Source organism: Amborella trichopoda, chromosome 1, assembly GCF_054954075.1.
Source record: "Amborella trichopoda isolate Santa Cruz 75 chromosome 1, AtrichopodaSantaCruz75HAP2 v2.0, whole genome shotgun sequence".
NCBI classification, from domain to species: Eukaryota; Viridiplantae; Streptophyta; class Magnoliopsida; order Amborellales; family Amborellaceae; genus Amborella; species Amborella trichopoda.
In genome coordinates this window covers 56,012,144-56,032,952 of record NC_142336.1, presented here as the reverse complement: position 1 = coordinate 56,032,952, position 20,809 = coordinate 56,012,144, and the positions used below count along the sequence as shown (strand labels likewise).

The following is a 20,809-nucleotide window of genomic DNA, read 5'->3' as shown; positions in this document are numbered from 1 at the left end:
TTAGAAAGATATCAAGTTCCCCTCAAAATAAGAAACCTTATTTACCTCAAAGCACATCACGAAATTTACCTCAAAGCACATCATAGGAAATACCCATATATCATGAACTTTTCATAAAAAATAGGAAGCTTGGATTCACATATCCAACATAGTCGATCCCATATAATTGGAAAAATGTTTGGATAATTATGATGATGATAAAATTGTTTCTAATAGAAACTAATTAAAAATAAAAACATTTGTTTACTCCATCCACAATTATTATAACAACCGCTTATGGTAATTTATAGGCATAACTTCTCCAGTCACCCATAAAAGCAAGTTATAGCACTAATAATTTCACTACCCAGCTCAATTAGTTTAACCGAGTACCTACTGGGTCCAAGTCAGTAGGAAAAAAAAACAATCAAAATGAAAGCAGTTTGAAGATGCATAAAACAAAATTAAAATAAATATTAGAATGAAAAATACTTTGACAATAAAAGATGAAAACATACAAAAAAGCAAGAAATGGAAATTGGAGATTTTCTCTTCTGATTAAAAAAATTCGTTGGGCTTTTGAAGATTAGTATAATAGAAAACCTTTTTGACAAAATTTTGAACAAATTTGGGAAAAAAAACTAGAGAGAATTTGAAAGTTTTTAATTTTGGGTTAAAAAATCTCCAATTTAAACTCTAATTTATTCTATTTAGATTTTAAATTATTTTAAAGTCAACAAATATCTATAAGACCCTTTTAAAGGGCTCTAATAACAGTCAAATTTAAGGTGATTTGTTTAAGAATCGAAAGAGAGTTTGCAACAACTCTTAATTTATTCTATTTAGATTTTAAATTCAACAAATATCTATAAGGCCCTTCTCTAATAACAACATTTTGAATCAAATAGGGAAAGGGCCTAGGGTCGTGGTGGTAGCACCCCAAGTCTTAGTCACCACATTGTGGTTACCATTCCCACCACTAACACCATCTCACTAATACATTAAAAAAAACTAAATCTTAATCTACTTAAAAAATGGCTAAGGGCATGTCTTCCCCACTGAATTATACAAAAAAAACATTTTGAATCAAAATTAAGATGATTTGGTTAAGAAACGAAAGAGAGATTCCAACAAAAGGCGGACAAGGCTTTAGGGATGAAAAATGTGGTAATCTTTTTGAAAAAAATATGCGCAAATGAAATGTTTTACCAAAATCGCATTTTTTTGGGGGGTCTAAGGTTGATCTATTTGGGTCAATACCATTGAAAATTGTACTTGGATATGGATTAAAGGTAAACAAACAAAAAAAAACAAATTTTAAAACAAAATTTTCCAAGTTTTTTCCATGTGAATTTTTTTTAAAAAAAAGGTACCAAGGCTGACTCGTTTGAGTTCGAGCAAAACCCAGCCTAGCTATCCTCTGGTTTCGAGTCAACTCAACAATTCCAGAGTCGATGAGTCCCAAGTCGAGCCCGGCATTTTTTAAAGGAAAAGCTAATATAGAGCCAAAGATCTAAACAATCAAATTAAAGCCCACCTCAAACATTTTACTAGAAGAGGTTGTTTTGATGCTCAAATTGATCGTCTCCACATCAAGATGCATGGACATGAGAAAAAAACAGATTTCAAGTTTTGGAAATAGCACATCTTGGAACTCATTTTGGACCGTCAATTTTCAAGTTTTTTCAAGTTTTAATAGATCCGCTCGATCTACACTATTTTTGAAGCTTTAAACTTTATAATTAAAGATGAAAATATATTTTAAGACTATCACAAAGATTTCCAATATTAAAACCACATTTCTCGACACTATTTGAAAGTGCGCTTTACTTTGATTGTTTAGAGCCTCGACTCTTTACAAATTGCACCCATTTTTAAAATCGTCGTCCGATAATTGGCCTTTAGCCCAGCGTCACACGCACAAAGATCTCAGTAAAGTAGTGGTTTAAAAAGCAGATCGGTGACCCAGATCGGGCATCTCAAAAACCCATCCGAATCAGTGAATCGACGATCCGGATCGGGAATCGGTCGAATCGGTCGGATTAAACCTTAAAAAAAATCCGCAAAAATTATTAAAATTCATTACAAATGTTGTTTTTTAGGAATCCAATAAAAAATGGAGGTACTCTATTCAGAATTTTTATTTCTTTCCATGAATATGCGAATATTGATATGTTCTTTCCCTGCATGAACTACTGTTTACCATTTAATTTACATCACACAAAAGAATAAACATAAAATTATCATGGATTAAGTATATCATCATACATGGACTATAATAAAGCATACAATTCGTAACATACGACATAAAAATAAAATGACAGACGACGTCGTTCTTCATCTTGGTCATGCTGGTGCCATTGATTGAATTCGCATAGCAATTCATTGACTCGATTTAAAAACAAATCATCCAAATTAGTGGGCACCTAACTGTACCTAAATCCCTGAGTGTTAGTGTTTTGTTGTGGTCCTAATCCAAAATCTCCGAAGCTTGTCCATCCTTCATGCTCACCTATATTATCGTGCTCATATGTGAACAATTTGGTTGGGATTGGGTGGCCTCAAAATCATTATCTCTCTCATTTTCCCTTAGACCCCCTTCCCACTCTCCCTCATTAGGTATAATATCACCGACATCTCCGATGAATTGTAGATATGTTGGCGGGCTACTTCCTCTTTTATGTTGTTCATCACATTCTTCAAGATCTTCCTCACTAATAGTCATAAGGAACGCTCTCTTGTGCAACATTAACTCATCTTCCTCTACTATTCATTGCTCTGTTGTGTCTGTGACAAATATTGTGTCCAAGTCTATCGGCCCGTAGTCTTCAAGCTTCCTTCCTATTTGTCGCTCTCGGAGGTTTAAGTTATCATAAACGTAGACTAGTTTATGAAGCTTCTCCGAAGCGAGCCGAATAGTAGTGTGCAACCATTAGAATGAACTCCAGTTTCGCTCATACTCAGTAGCAGAACATGTCTAGGAGAGCACCTTGATTGCTATCCTCTTTAGGTGAGGTGCATCACTATCGTATATCTCCCACCATTCAGTTGGATTAAAATGCAAAAAGCATTGTAAGGGTAAGAACAATTCATAAGATTAAATACACGAATGAACAAAATATTAGTTAGGGGATAACTTGGATCCATCTTAGTTCGAGAATTCCTAACAAGTCTAGTCCGAAGGATCCTATGGCATCCCTATATATAGCAAGCTAAAACAAAATATTTCGTTTTAGTGCATTATTCCTCACAAATATAGCAACTCAACCAAGTTCTTACTCAAATATTAAATATTATCTCTTGTATTGCTGCTACCTGTTTTCGATGGCTTCTCTGTAACCTGGCAATAATGTATCTGACCCATTTCATAATCTTGTGGGGATGTTCAGGTGTCAAATAGAAAAATTTTGGGTTGAAGTAGTAACCTAGGAAATACATAGATAGAGAAAGGTCGTTTAAAATTTCATAAAAATATAACTGAGAATTAAACAGCCTAATAATACAAAATATATTTGTACCTGCATAATGAATTGGACGTTCAAATTTGGTGTTCCACCTTCTTTCTATAATCTCGATCACTTTACTAGCAAAATTACACTTCTCACTAATAGCTGATTTGGCCCTCTCGATACCTTCGTAAAGGATGCCCATGGTAGCATTCTTGTCAGCATCCACCATTCTTAACACTGTGACTAAAGGGGCAGTGGCCTCTACGACACCGAAACATCGAGACCAGAACCTCCTATTTGAGACTATGTTGTCTACTTTTAGCCCGGTACTGGACTTCAAGAGGCGGTCATTTAACCACTCTTCACTGGTAAATAATCTCTTTAATGCACCTTCAGATTCTCGAATGGAATCCACAGCCAAGTAATATGTCGTAAAGAGGGTTAAGACAGATTTGATTATCTCTTTTTTCTTAGACTGTTCTCTAAACAAGAATAAAATTTTAGAGTGGTTATATATAAATCTTGACACCAACCTCGCTTCCTGTAGAGTCTCTTTCATAATTTTGATCTCACTGATCTCCTCTAACATAAGATCCATGCTGTGTGTAGCGTATGGGGTCCATACTAGATGCTTCTTCTTATTCATCAACTTGTTGCCTGCAGAAACACATGCACACGCATTGTCTGTAATAAACTGTACTACATGCTTATCTCCCACCTCCTCCACTATATGATCACATAGTCGTACCAAGAAGTTTGCATCATTCTTTATCCTTGATACGCCTTTGTTAGACAAAAAAACTGTACCTTTTGGGGAATAGGCCAAGAAGTTAAAAAACTCCTTTTTACTAACTTTATTCAACCAACCATCACTCATGAGAGTAATGTCTATTTTTGGCCAACTCTGTTTATATTATTCAATTCACTTTCTAACTTCCTCTACCTCTTCATCCAAAATTGGCCCACTGAGCTCATATGTTGTCGGGGGCTTTATCCCGGGCCCGGCTCTCTAGATTGCATTGACTATAGGTGAGAAATATGGGCTATTGGCTGCATCAAAGGGGATATCTTTACGTAGAACCATTTACTAATATATCTGCCCAACATGTTCCTCATACCTTTCACCATGCCTTTAAGGGTCATTTGTTGTGACTTAGGCTTTGAGAGAAATGAGTTTATACGACCATGACCTGCAATACTAGCACTCCTAAATAAGCCAGAAACATTTTCTTCAACTTCTGATTCCTCTTGATATATATTACCACCAAACCCTCCATACATATTTGAGCTGAGCCCGCCATACATGCTCGAGTTGGGCCCGCCACGCATGTCTGAGCTAGACCCATCATGCATGCCTATGTCATAACCACTAGGCATTCTAAACCCGTATTCCCTCTGGTATGTTTCCTGTAAACTCATTCTTGTGGCCATCTCCAAGTCATTATTATATTGCTCTTCTAGATCATTCCCCCTTGATGGCGTATATAAACCAGCTATCTCATCATCTATCCCCTGCTTTGTAATTTTTTTTACCTTTGGTAGCCTCGAGAAATGTCGTCATTTACTTTCTTACATTACTAGGAACACTATCGCACGCAGAAACATCTCCCTTAACCCTGCCAAGTATTGTTTGAACCTATGTACCCTACTACTTATCACTTTTTTGCAGTAATTACAAATAGTTTTGTCTTTTTTGTTGGGATCAAGTCTAAACTCATGTTGCCATGCAGGGTCTTCCCTAGATCTTGCCATGGTTCAACTGTTTTAATATGTAAATGGTTAAAAATTAATCTGACAATTCAACATGAAAAATAATCACCATGTGTAGTGATAATATGTAGGGGTAGTTCATGAAATTATATTTGTTCTTAATGCAAAATACTTCTATTGGCAAAAAATATTTTAGTTCCTACTGGTAAAAATAATTTATTTATGCAACACTATAGATAAAAAATAGTCTATATCAGCCATTACAATAATATAATTATCCATAATGGCACTACACATACATTTGGCATAAAAAAACATTTACAATGATATAGTCATTCACGATGTCACAAATAATATTTACAATAATATATAGGCACAATCCCAACTCAATTAAAATGATCACAAATAGTCGTACATCCCAATTACAAAAATGTAAGATAATATAATAAAAAATACAAGCTCCAAACATGCCTACAACTCAATTATCAAGAATATATATACAATTTATGTATCAACATACATTTTTTTGTATTAAAAATTTAATAATAAAATTGAAAAATGCAAGATAATATATTTATCATACATGCCACGATTTTTTTACAATGATATTCATACAGTTAATACCAAGAATATACATACATGCCACAAATAATATTTACAAGGATATAGTCATTCAAGACAATATAATGATAAAATATTTATCAATTATATACATACATTTTATGCATTAAAATTAAAAAATACAGTTTTGCATTAAAAATTTAACAACATTTATTTATTTGCATCAATAATTTGTCAACATGCAATTTTTTAATAATAAAAATTAAAAAATATAGTTTTGCATTAAAAATTTAACATGTATTTTTTTGCATCAATAATTTATCAACATGCAACAATAAAAATTTAAAAATACAGTTTTGCATTAAAAATTCAACAACATGTATTTTTTTGCATCAATAATTTATCAACATGTAATTTGTTAACAATAAAAATTAAAAATACAGTTTAATTTGTCATGATAATCAAAACCTAGTCACGATTTTAACAATTTTTCAGAAAATCACGATTTCTTGAAAAAATCGATCATCGATTTTTTTTAAAAAAAAAAACGCAGTTCTTCACAGACCCTCCTGACATCAGTCATTCCAACTCGAAAATCCGCCTCAAATCGAATAAATTACGTCAAATTGAATACATGTTATTTATCAACACATTATTAACACATTATTATCAAAAAAAGAAATAAAATCGATTGAATGGGGAAAAAAAAAATGCAGTTCTTCACAGACCCACTTGATATCAGTTATTCCATCTCAAAAATCAAGCTCAAATTTAATAAATTAGATCAAATTGAATATATTTGATGATAAACAATACTATAAGGAGTCAAAACCCTATAAAATTAACACATTATTTGTAAATAATTGAGTAAAATAGATTGAACGGCTGAAGAAAAAAAAAAAAAAAAATAGTTCTTCATAGACATCAATCATTTTTTCTAAAAAATCAAGCTCAAATTGAATAAATCATATCAAATTGAATACATGTGAAACGCTATAAAATTAACCCATTATTTGCAAATAATTGAGTTATATCGATTGAATGAAGGGAAGAAAAAAAAAAAAAACGCAGTTCTTCACAAACATCAGTCATTTTTTTTCAAAAATCAACCTTAAATTGAATAAATCAGATCAAATTGAATATATTTGACGATAAAAAACACTATAAGGAATCAAAACCCGATAATATTAACACATTATTTGTAAATATTGAATAAAATTGATAAAATGGCAAAAAGAAAAAAAAAAAACGCAGTTCTTACTTGTTTTTCCTGCACCCGTGGCTTCAAATTCAAATATAAGATGTAATCATCCAAAATACTCACAAATTATGAACAAAAATTTGTAAACAACACTCTTAAGATCAATAACCCTCATATTTTACAAAAACTGTTGCTATATTTTGCTTGAAATCTGTGAAATTGCAGAACCCTAAAACTCACGGTTTGTTCGTCACAGATCTAATTATTTGTGATCAAAATCGATGATTCTACAATAATTTATTGACTCAAATGTCTTAAAAGATTAAAGTAAAGGCTAAAATATTCGATTAAAAAGTTGAAAATAATGAAAAATGACAAAAAAAAATGACCAAAAATCAATGATCTCGTGAAGAACACTGTTACACCCATGTTTTCCTATTTCGAACCGGTGACTCGACGAGTTTACTGTTGGGAATCGTCCGGTTCTCTCTGGACATAGGCGATTCCTTGTATTTCTATGGAACCCGCACGGGTGTGCCGGTTCCCGAGTCGAACCGGGCTCGCCAACTTTTCAATCACTACAGTAGAGCATATGAAAAATCGATATTTTATCAAAGATGCAGCAAACATAGTCACTTTATAATGGGAAAACTTTATATAGAGCCGAGGTCCTAAACAATCAACTTGGAGCCTACCACAAAAATTTCACTAGAAGAGGTTGTTTTGATGCCCAAATGTCCTTCAATTAATCATCTCAACATCAAGATGTATGGACATGAGAAAAAAATGGATTTCAAGTTTTGGAAATAGTGTATTTTGTAACACATTTTTGGACCGTCAATTTTCAAGATTTTTAAGATTTCATAGATTTGTCAATCTACACTATTTTTTAAGTTTTAAATTTTATAAATAAAAATGAAAATACATTTTAAGGCTGTCACAAAGATTTCCAGTTTTGAAACTACATTTATTGATACTATTTGAAGGTCGGGTCTCATTTGATTGTTTAGAGCCTAGGATCTATACAAACCGCACCCCGTTATAATTGTTATTTTTTCTTCGGAAAAATATCGTTCAAGGGATTAAAACTTTCTATATATTTATTAAGAAAGCCAAAACATCTCAATAACACCATAGGGCATATTTTTTAATTTTCATTTTACTCTAATACTTCCTCAAAATATATCTTCAAAAGTACCTAAATTGCACATCTTCAGAGTTGGGAACTTAGAACATAGGCATATCAATTGTGTTTGACCCACCTAAGAGATGATAGCCATATGGGATCATTTACAAAGAGACCATTTATCTTTTATTACGGGGAGGTCACAACTATTCCACTCATTAGATGTCAAACTAGCTTGAAGTGGGTAACAAAGTTTGAGATTCTTTTTTTTTTTTTTTAGAATTTTGTATCTAAATTCAGAGATGCTCTTACTAATAGAAACAAAACTCCAAAATTTCAGTTTTTAGAAAGGCCACAATAGAAAACTGAGATTTTGACATTTTGTTTCTATTAATTGCAATCACCCAATTTGAAATTTAAGAGACATGAATTGTTGTGACCTTCTTGTACAAAAAGAAAAAAGTCGCTTTGTATATTTTCCTACCATATTGGTCAAGACAAGCAAGTTAATTGGGAAGGTGACACGGTAGATTGGGAAGACATAGTCTCCATCGCGGCCACATCTGCCTCTGCCTTCGGTGGTCCTGAGGAGTATGGGGACATGCTATGTCGCCTGCAGGAGAAAGGTAGCATAGAGTTTGAATGAAACAAAAAGTATAATTGAATAAGAAAATAGTCAGCATAGCATAAGTAAACATAAAAAACACGAAAATTAGGATGACTACATGGAATAGAAGTTTGAAGAATATTACTATTTTCCTTTTCCGTGAATAAAGTTATTATCTTGCCTCTATTGAGTGATAACTGATAAGTGTCAAAGGAACCATTTGATTTAACTTGGGCCTATTTGAAAATTTGTAGCAAGGGCTATTTGATTTTGATTCCCAACTATAGTAGAGCTCTCAAATTGATTTTTTATAAATATGGCTCCAAGTTGTTTTTCTTTTAAGAAAAATCATTAAAATACATGTAAACTTATCGCGTATTTAACATTTAATAAAAGATTTCATCATCCTGAGGGAACACACTTTCTATTTACTCCCAAGAGCGAAACCCAATCCAGAAATATTTTTTGGACCCATATTTTGGGGATATTACCTCTTCAACCTACATGTTAAATACAATAAATTTTTTTTCAGGTGGCATTCTCTATGGGTTTGGAACATAATAACTCAAGATTGACTAAAAACCGTTTAATTTTTTGAAGTGAGATCTAAGTGTTAGAAAATTTAAGATTGAAATTTCTTCTTTTGAACATAACCATCTACATACTTTTCAAATTTTCAAATAAAAATAAAAATAAAAAATCTACCCTTCAACCTGAGGAAGTAAATGTACCATATGCTCCCTGAGAACCATAGCATAAGTGCTATTTCCGATTTCAACTGTTCCAATTTCAATCTGGCAATTAAAGGCTATACGAGCAGTTTAGAAACTAATTCCCGTATTTCAATCTCGCAATTAAACGAGGGAATACATAAGTTAAACAAAAAAACTTATCAAATTACCTAGAGACTAACAACCTAACACTCTACTATATTTTTTATTCATTTTTAAATGGAAAAAGTTTATATAAGGATGCAACTTTATATTGTAGAACTACAGATGCACCTCAAAAATCCATAGGAAAATGTAGTTTTAATGTTGAAAAACCCTTTGATTGGTCATCTCGACATCGAGATGTATGACCATGAAAAATAAAAAGATTTCAAGTCTCAGAAATACTTCATTTTACAACATATTATCTGCACTGTCCATTTTTCAAGATTTTTATATGTTTGCAGATCTACTCGATTTTTACCATTTTTGAAATTTAAAATTTGATAATTAGCTATAAAAATAGATTTTGAGATAATCCTAAGAACGTTTTACATCAAAAATATATATCATGATAAAATTTGAATGTGCACCTTACCTCTACAGCTACGGATGCATCCGTATGCCAACTGCACCCTTTTTAAATACCTTTCAAATGGATAAATTTTTTTTTTTTGAGTAAATAAATAGATAAAATTTTGAATAGTTAATCATTTATAGGTATTTTGACAAATTTCCTTAAAAAAGAGTCAACGCACTTGTCCCCGTATCTTTTCAAGAAACCATTGAAGAGATTGCTTTCTTGCAACAGGAAGATCTTCAAGGGGTAACAATGAATGAATGTCAGCCTACTAATTAACCACGGAGATTTTTAGGAAAATGAAGGTCAAATTAACTTAAACGGCTAAACGAGGCATAAAAAGTCAATAATTTTCCACAAAGAATGAAAATCTTACCGGTTGGGAACTTGTAAATAGATGGTGTTATAGATAGGTGAGATTCCCTAACCATGGACGAGGCCTTTCCAAAATTAGGATTTTCAATATCACTGTCTGGCTTTGTTGAACAGTGTGATCCAGCAAGAAGCATCACAGCTTGTGCCTATTATAATCAAACTACACCGTCAAAAGGCATTGTTACACAAAGATATATATCATGTCGAGAAGATTGAAGAGGTTTCCTTTGAATGCAGTCCCTTTCCAAAATCATTCTAGAGATGGATTTAGGATATGAAAAAACAACTTAAGCCATTTTAGATATAATTTTACTTTGGATTCAATTTTGCAGCTAAAAAAAAAAAAATTGCGAATCTATTGACCAGTGAAGAATTAAAATGAGCAAATGATCATCGGTCCAGAAACAAAATCTAAAATATTAAATAAATTCAGTAATTTGACAGTTTACCTTCTATCAACTATTCTAAAATATGATAATATGTCTTTCAATGGGTTTTTTTGAAATTAAATAAAAAAGGGTAAGTGTATTTTGATAAATTTACTTTTTGAAATTCAAAATCTATTTTTCTAATATTCATAATTGCTGTGGTAGAGATCTAAGACTTTCAAAATTGTAAGTCCAAAATCCAACTCTAAATGGATTTTTGAAGGAGACTGCGTTGAATAGGAGCCGACAAAATCCGAATTCTATACCATATTAGTGTAGCAGAGATCGTTCATGAATTCCCAATATCATCCAATATTTCAAAGGATGAAATTCTATCTTTCAGAAATTTATTTCTTCTTGGTTTGTTTTTTTGTTACTATAATTTGTTATTTAAATATTTTTTATTTTAAGTAGTAGTTCTTTTGAATTATCTCAATGTTTTAGAGAGGATAATATAGAAGCTGATGCTTTTAGCAAAGAGGGGTGTGAACCAACATTTATTAGTGGTTACATCATTTTCTTCTCGAACTTCCTTGTAATCAGTTCATGGGTGAATGAAATTCATAATAACTTATTTGAAAAAAGTATATTATTAAAAAGATTGGCTGCTCTCATGAAAACATATTGTCCATTTGCTCCCTTAGGTAAAACCAAAGCATGGAGTATTTTCAATACCCCGCGATTTGAGGTAACTTCTCGAACCTAGCAACCAACTTCAAACAAAAATGATTACAGTCGTACACTCCATGAACTTGCAAAAAAATTTCTCCAGATTGAAGGATTGTCAATTTTTTTAAGGGAGGGATCCTAGTGCTAAAAAAAGATTTAAAATCCAGTTAACTTTTCGAAAATAATCATGTAACAATTCTTAGGTGGATCTCAAAATTTTAAATAAAAAAAGTCGCCCAAAGTAGTAGCTCTTTGGTCAGAGGGAGATAATATACTGTGTATGCTCCCTTGGGAGCATGATATACCCTTGACAATTGCTGGTACGCTTAATTATCACCTGGAGCATCTGTTCCAGATTTTAAGTCCTCGTTCGCGGAAGGAACTGTTGTTCATCTCCACGGTTCACTGATCAATATGTATGGTGGATGGCGGGTCCGAGTAAATTGCACATATGCTATTCCATCTATCATATGTTCACAAGAGATATTTCAGAATGTCATGAGGAGGTTGGGAAATTTTTAAGTTGGGAGAGAATATCTGAAAATGTGATCCTCGTGAAGAAAGGGGGGCAGCCATCCCCTTTGTTTGGTTAAATTTTAAATGCCACACCTTTGTACTCATTCATCTACTTGTCCATGGTTGAGACCATGATACATATTTAAATGCTGTCCCCTCATAAATCATCCAGAAATTTTGGCCCATTTATTAAATATCATATCTGACCATCACAACATGTTGCGTAATGGCTGTTATGAAAGAAATGTGTCATTATTTAAAGTGTATATAGTGTTTTAAACCCCTGGAAATTTACCTTTTCAACCTGTTCGACTAAGTTGGGAAAAATTTTAAATATATTTCAAATCAAAAGCTATTATTTTCATTTTATTTGATTGTTTTCAAATTAATTCAATTGGTTCGACCAGCAGTTATACCAGTTTTAACTTTTTATTGTTGTCATATAATTCAATTGATTCGACTAGCGGTTGTACTAGTTTTGACTGGACTAACCCCCTCACTATTTTGGTAGCCGATCCAATCCTGATAATACTGACATAGAGCCATACAGATGACAGAAGTTCCATATGAGATCATCCACGGTCCAATCAACGTTCGTTAGTCTCATTTTCTAGAAGCCTGAAGTTACTCATCAATGAGCAATTTCTGGATCAATACTTGATATAAAAATGTCTTTCTTTCTTCTGGTTATGTTGGCTAAGGGATTCAGATCTTGAAATTTTCATCATATGATTGAAGGTTTGCTATATTATACACATGCCAGCTTCTGTAACCTTGGTACATAGCCCTCCAACTTCAACTGTTCTGAGATCTCATCCAAAATCAAATATATTTCTTTGGATTGAGGGTGGGACTTATCTTCAACCAAGAATTCATGAAACTTGCCTTCAAGCTCAACAAAACTAGAACCAGGAGCCTTTTTCACTCCATTCTCCCTCATCATTCTTCTCACTCTCTTCACATCATCCCATTTTCCCTTGGAAGCATAGATGTTAGCCAAGAGAACATAAATCCCACTATCACTAGGGTCCAACCTTATCAGGTTTTCAACTGCAAGCTCTCCTAATTCTACATTGCCATGCATTCTGGATGCACTCAAAAGAGCACCCCAGCATGCTACATCAGGCACCATGGGCATGCTCCTCATCAGCGAAAGCGCCTCCTCCAACAGCCCAACCCGACCAAGCAGATCGAGTATACATGCGTAATGCTCGGTCTTAGGCTTGATACCGTGAACTCTTTTCATGCTGTCGAAGTGTCTTCGACCTTCTGTTATCATCCCACTATGACTACATGCCGACAAGACCCCCACAAATGTTATGTCATCTGGCTTAACTCTCGTGGCCACCATCCTATCAAACAGGCCTAAAGCTCTGATGCCGTCGCCATGCATGGCACATGCCATGATCACCGAATTCCATGAAACCACATCCCTCTCAGCCATCTCCTCAAAAAGCTTGCTAGCATTCTCTATGCACCCACATTTCGCGTACATATCGATTAGGGCATTGGTTAATATGACACTCAACTGCACTCTCTTTTCTTCCACATAGTGCCTATGGATCCATGAGCCGAGATCCAAGTCCCCCAACTGAGCACAAGCCGATAATGCAGCCACTAGAGACCCCTCTATGGGCACGACATTCTCCATGCACATGGCATGAAACAAATTCAGTGCCTCCCTCGGCCTGTAGGTTTGCGAATAACCAGAAATCAAGGCATTCCAAGTCACCTCATTCCTTGCCGGCATCTCATCGAAGAGCTCATGTGCAAGTTCCAACATCCCACACTTGGCATATCCATTAATCATGGATGTCCAAGAGAACACATCCTTGACGGCCATGCCATCAAATAATTCGCGGGCGAATTCGACACCACCACATTTTGTGTACATATCAACCAAAGAATTCAACAAATTCACTGTGAATTTGGTGCCAATTTTCATGGCATAGAAGTGAATCGATCTACCTAGCTCTAGTATTCCAATTTGAGAGCACGCAGATACCGCAGTGATCATGGTAACTTCATTCGATTCATAATTTCCTAAAACCATTTCGTAAAAGAGCTTCAAAGCCTCATCAGGGTTCTTATATTGGGAATATGCATCTATCATGGATGTCCATGAGACTACATCTCTATCACCCATTTCATCAAACACTTGACGAGCAACAACCAAATCACCATGTTCAGCATAGAAATGTATTAGTGCATTGTGAACCAATATATCAAATCCAAAACCCATCTTCAAAATCAAACCATGGATTTGCTCCCCTTCATCTAATTCATTAAACTGCTCACAAGCTTTGAGAACAAAGACCATGGTTCGATTCTCGACTGCGAGGCCATGACCGAGAATTTGATGAAAAAGAATCAAAGCTTCTACTGGGGAACTGGTTCTTGTATAGCCTCTGATCATGGTGTTATATATGAACACATTTCGGTCTAAAATTTGTTCGAATACAAGTCGGGCATGTTGCATGTTTCCATTCTCTGAAAGAGAGCAGAATGCAAGGACCCGACTTACAGGGAAACGATGGGTCATGAGGCCTTTCCTGGTCATGTGGGCTTGAATTTGCACAAGTTGATTCATGGTGGTGCATGATTCCATCAGAGAGAGAACGGGGTGGGATACGCATAGCTTTGAGTTTGAATTCCATGTGGGTGTATCAGAGGAAGAGCAAAAACGAGCCAAATGGATGAGAGAGAGGGAAGTTAGAGAGAGAAAGTTTGTGAAACGGCGATGAAGATTGGATAATTGTGAGAGGAGGGGCGTTGACATAGTCCTCCATCTAAACCCAACAACAACACGCATAAACCCATATAAATCATCTCTCTCACACACTTTTGTTTTTTGTTTTGTTTTTTATTTTTTGTTTTTTGTTTTTTTTGGTAGATGGCCCTGCCTATTTTTAGAAATAATTAATGATTTTTTAATGCATTTTTTTTTTATTAATGGTTTTTGAATGCGTACGGGGAAATGAAAACCTAGACAGGTATCTACCGCATAATTTTTAAAATAATTATTGATTTTCGAATGCGTTTTAGATTTTTAAAATAATTATTGATTTTCGAATGCGTTTTAGATGTGTAAGTTGGGAATGAAAACTTATACGGTAGCTGAGGCTGCCCATTTTTAAAAATAATTAATGATTTTCGAATGCATCAGGGACTAAAAACCTAGATCGATAGGTGGTGAAACTGAAGTGATGCTACCACCATGATCTCAACCCATTCCCTTTGTCTCTCTCTTGACTTCCTCTATTTCCGGTTACTTTTTTATACTTCTCCCAACTAAATAAAAGTCATATACTTCCCCTGCCACCGGTGTTGAGATGCCGCAATCATAATGTTATGCTTTTACATTATTTTATTTTTATTTTTTTACAAAACATTTTGACATCAAATTTTAAGCATCTCTTCTCTTAAACTCCCACAGGTAAAAAATATAAAAATTATATTTCTAATAAAATAAAATAAAATAACCAAAATGCTTCTGAAAATTTTAGAGATATATTGGTTATTATATTTTATCAAAAATATTAATTTTATGTGTACCCCATTGAGATGATGACACACATCAAATTTCATATTCATATAATTTTTAGAAACAAAACTAAAAGGAATGCTTAGAGGTGTCGGATCTAGATCAATCAGTGGTTTATTTGATCTAAATTAGGCGACTGGATGGGGGTATATATCTTTTATATAGTCGGGAAAGTATATATCTTTTAGGAAAAATATCTCTATATCCCTATTTTTAAATTTTATATCTCAATAAATCCAATATTTCAAAACATATTTTGAGTCATAAAAATTATAAGTTTTATATCTTTTAATCCCCTAAACTAACTTTATTCATTTTAAACCTATTTTTTTGCCCTAAAAAAATATAAAAAAGACATATCCTTTATAAACAATCTTTTCTCTTTTCACGAAATTATTTCTTAAATCTCTCTCTGTCACACCCCCAAGAAATTTTAATACCGATATTCTTGAGATGTGACAGTCCAAAACATATATACATCTCTTGATAGGACAAATTTACAGTGGCGAGGTCTTACAAGTAAATAAATAAAGCTAGCACAACAACAATATCTTCCAAGGTTGATCTTGACTAGCACTCAAAATGAATCCGCAGTTATCCTGAAAAAATGTTTACCATAGTTTGATGAGTTTGGCTACTCAATAAGTGATCATCATAATCCTAAAAATAATCATGGTTGAAAGATATCAATATTTTAAAAAAGAAGATCTATTAACAGAAATGCATCAACAGTTTCACTTTCAATAAATGCATAATTAAGTATAATCCGAATAATTGAAATGCACATAACACTTTAACGGCAGTGCATAATTCAAATGATTTCACAAAATACCCTACTGGCGTCCCAGGTAGGTCACCTATATACCCCATCAGCGTCCTGATGGGTTCACTTAATCCCTATCGGTCCTAGATAGGTCCACTTAATCCCTGCAGGTCCACTTATACCTCACCGGTGTACCGGATGAGTCCACTTAATCCCTACTGACGTCCCGGGTAGGTCCACTTATACCTCACCGGCGAACCGGATGAGTCCACTTGCATACTTAAATTATTTCTAAATCTCTTTAAACATTCGAAAGCAGCAAATATCATGTACTCAACATATCACTGAAATCATTAATATGAATATCACTGACACCATTAATAACAGTCACTTTCAATAACATTTCAACCAATCAAATATTTTGGGCTCAAATTTGGAAAAGTAGCAGTTCGTAAAGACATTCTAACATAATTGCCAATCTAATATGTATAGAAAAACTCTTATAGAAATTCAAGAATATGGAATTATCACAATTTATGGGATGTTAATTTGTAATTAAACATTTCACAACAATACTGTAATCAAATGCAAAAATATCATTTTTCAGATAATAAGGCAGTCATTTGCACATGAAATTCACAATGTCTAAATATTTAAAAACAGTAGAAAGAAATCTCAGAATTTTACTAAAAGCAGAAATATCACATTTATTTCTAATAATTTGATAGTATCTAAAATTTTTTAACAATAGACAAGAAAAATAAATAAATTTATTTTTCTAAGAATTTACAGCATTTAAAATTTCTAACATAGATAAAATATCACAGTTTTTATTAAAAATATTATTTTTCAAGATAATGAGGTCATGTGCGCATAAAATTTATCGCGCCTAAAATTCATGATAATAAGCAGAAATAATTATTTCATTTTATTTTTAAAAAGAATGGATTATTTTTCAAGACAATGAGGTCACTTACACACTAAACTTATAAAATTAAGATCCTGGACGGAAATATCATTATTTATTAAAAACAAACTATTTTTCAGAAAGACGATATCACTTACCTAAAATATTTTGAAAGAAAGCTTCCGATAAAAATTCGGCTAGAGAAAGATCTCGCCTCTCATATGTAAACTCTTACGACACTTTATAATAATATTTTATTAAGTTACACCTCATACACGAGGTGTAACGATTATATTACCTCTTATACGCTTAAAGCCGCGGTGGCAAGGCAGAAGCAAACAAACAAATTCAAACTAAAAGCTTTGAAAATGGTGATGGTCCTTAAGGACTATCATGCTCATATGGACCATCACTTATTAAAAGTTTTTTTTTTTTTTTTTTTTTTTTTTTAAAAGTTTAAGATTGTTACACTCTATCTATTTATTTTCCCACTCTCTGTCTCCCTCATGCCTCTCACTCTCTCTCTCCCCCGTTAGATAGACAAAGAGGATAAATGTTAGAGAAAGAAATTTGAAGGAATATATCACGTAAGGAGATAAAGGGTTTAAGATGAGTACGTTTTTTTTATATTTGTTAGGGCTAAAAAAATAGTTAAAAATAAGTAAAGTTAGTCAATAGATTAGGAAATATATTTTGAATTTTTAAGTCTATTAAGATATGAAAACAAAAAATAAAGATTATAAAGATATTTCCCCTATCTTTTATATAGTAGGGGAAGTATAAAAATTTTCCCTTGGGCAAGCTTTCTATACTGGATCGGGTATGGTTCCCCTAACCTTTGCTATGGGTCAAAACTAGGTTATCGATCCCCCATACATATTTGGGTCAGATCCAAATCCATGCATTTATATTATGTATAGATTAGTGATATATATTTGGGTCAGATCCAAATCCATGCATTTATATTATGTATAGATTAGTGTTAGGAAGACCGACTCGAGCCGATTACTTGTTTCGATTTGGCTGAGTTATTGCCAAGCCAAAAAGTTTTAAGAAAATAAAAAATACAAAAAAATAGTTTAAAGTAAACTTATATCAAGATGGGTTTAAAAAAATAGTGGAAAAATATATTTTGAAAATAATATTTTTATAATGGACTATTTTAAAATAATCCAAAAAGAATGGAAAATACAAAATTAAGTACTCATGACAATTTATAATTTTTTCCAAAATGATAAAAAACATAAAAAAAAAATATTACAAATAAATTTATTATTTCTATATTTTTTACAATTTTTTGAATTTATTTTAAGATATCTAAGTGAGACTATCCAACTTGTGAATGCTCGAGCTCGACAAGGTGGTGAGCCCAAGTTACTCAGGCGAGTATATGTTGGCTGGCCTGAGTAGTCGAACGCTGCAATAGATATGGTTTGCTCAGTTCTCTATAGGGAATTTTTTTCCCTTTTTTTTTTTTCTTTTTTTTGTTTTTCTCAAACTAGTACTATTTTGAGTGTCCGATAAAAGCGTGACATGATATGATCCCAGTCAATCGATGGTCAAAGTGCTATCAATGTCCAATAAGCTAACGGACGGTGATGGAAACAGACTGCATTCTCAAGTTCCATCAGCTTGGACTGGTCCATTTAGACCGGGTCGACTACCAAAAAGAAAATAGATAAATTTATTTGAATATATTCTAATCTATTCTAACATGTTTCTGCCAGCTTCTAATATGTTTCACATACTTCTAGACTAATATTTTTTTTTTTAGAAAATTACATAAATATTTGTTATGTTTTACGTTATTAATGATTTACCAAATAGTTATTACGTGTTTTTTATTTTTTATAAGGTAATTTTTTAAAAAAGATGACTTTATTTTTTTTGCGATGTTGAACAACTGAATCTGATGGTTTTTTGGATGTTCAACATCCGAAAATAGGCCGAAAGTTTAAAGTTCATATTCTCATTTTTGGGTGTTGAACATATGAATTGGAGGGTTATGTCAATACATTGTATTCCTTGTGAAAATGGTTTCGGATGTTGGACGTCCGAAAATGTCATATTTTCAAATATTAAACATCCAAAAATGTCATATTTACGGATGAACATTCGAAAATGGTTTCGGATGTTGAACATATGGAAATGGTTTTGGATGTTGGACATTCGAAAATGTCATATTTTCGGATGTCCATCATCCGAAAATGACTACGAAATTCCAAAGACTTTTTGAAAAATTCAAAGTCATATTTTCAGATGTTGAACATCCAAAATACCTTTCAATTCGGATGTTTAACACCCGAAAATGGAAATGTTAACGTTAAACTTTCGGCCTATTTTTTAATATTGAACATCCGAAAAACCCTCAAATTCAGTTATTCAACATCCGAAAAAAGTTAAACTCGTTTTTTTTTAAAGAATAAATTATAAAAGATAAAAACAGACATACATGTAATAACATAAACTATTTGATTCATCTATAATAACGTAAAGTATAAATGATATGTATGTAATTTTCTCTTTTTTCTAAAAAATATGTCTAACTCAAGGATTAGACCAAACTCACACCCACCTCTAGTACGGTGACCACTCTAGAATGAGAGAGAGAATCAATGATGGGCCCAGTTTTGGGGTGCTCGCAGTCATTATTGAGAAGTAGAAGAGTATTTTATGTAAAGAAAATTCTTTTATGCAAGTTGGATCGCATTTCTACATCTGCTACCGAGAAAGTGTAAAGTATCCATTTTAAAAATGGATGCAAGTAGATGTTCCATCTTAAAATAACAGAAACTAACCGTCTAAATATTTTTTTATTAAGTTATTATTTTTAATTTTTAAAATTTATTTATTTATTTATATTCATAATCTTTTTATAAATTAAATCTTAAAATCCAATCTAATTTATTAAGACGCCCGCATTTCTACATATGCAGACTCTGCCGCTTAGAGACCGGGCCCTCCTTTAAAAACGCCCCCTTCACGGTTTCGTCTTGTCCTTGTTGTAGACGACAAAACGGGCCCTTGCGTTATTTAGAAAACAATTTGCTTCTATTTGCCGCACATCTCTCCACCCAAAGTCCGCCACCTTTCCCATACAGTTCGACAGATTCCGCCGCTTTAAAAGAGGTAGCGCCACTTCGTGCCAAACCTTTACACCTCATTTCAATCTTCGAGTAAGTTTTCTGCGTCCAGCGTGCTCTCGCAGGATTAAACTGTATACTGGCAGTAAAATGGACTTCTTTCCTTGCAAGAAAAGCCCACATGATAAAATTTTCCATTTTACATCCGGCCGAAAACAAGTGTTGTGGGTAGAGAACTGCGCTTTCAGACAGGGCTGGCAAGGCCAAGTTGCCCGGCCTTAAAAAATTTGGGCCTGGGTCACAATTGTGGCAAGAGGGCCGGTGCCGACCCAGCCCGGCAGTTTATTTTTGTACTTTTTCTTTTATATATTATCCGTTTGTTGTTTGGCCCAGCTCAGCCCTAACAAGACCCGGGCCATGCCCAATGGAGACAAGGGCCAGACCCCTTTGCCAGGCCCAGACCCAGCCCCAGCCCCTTGCTACCCTTACTTTCAAACAACTCGAATAACTTAGAATACAACAAAGAGTATCAGATAAAAACAACTTCGAAAATTTTAGATCTCTCCAGATGCGTCCAAGTATAAGCTATTCTTTATTTCCA

General features: G+C 33.4%; 1 pseudogene across 1 annotated transcript; it reads right to left on the bottom strand.

Annotated features, from left to right (window-relative positions):
- Positions 1-12,623: 12,623 nt before the first annotated feature.
- Positions 12,624-14,729, bottom strand: LOC105421144 (pentatricopeptide repeat-containing protein At2g22410, mitochondrial pseudogene; annotated as a pseudogene). Its single transcript, XR_016040605.1, has one exon. The product of XR_016040605.1 is annotated as a pentatricopeptide repeat-containing protein At2g22410, mitochondrial pseudogene (transcript).
- Between the last annotated feature and the right edge of the window lie 6,080 nt (positions 14,730-20,809).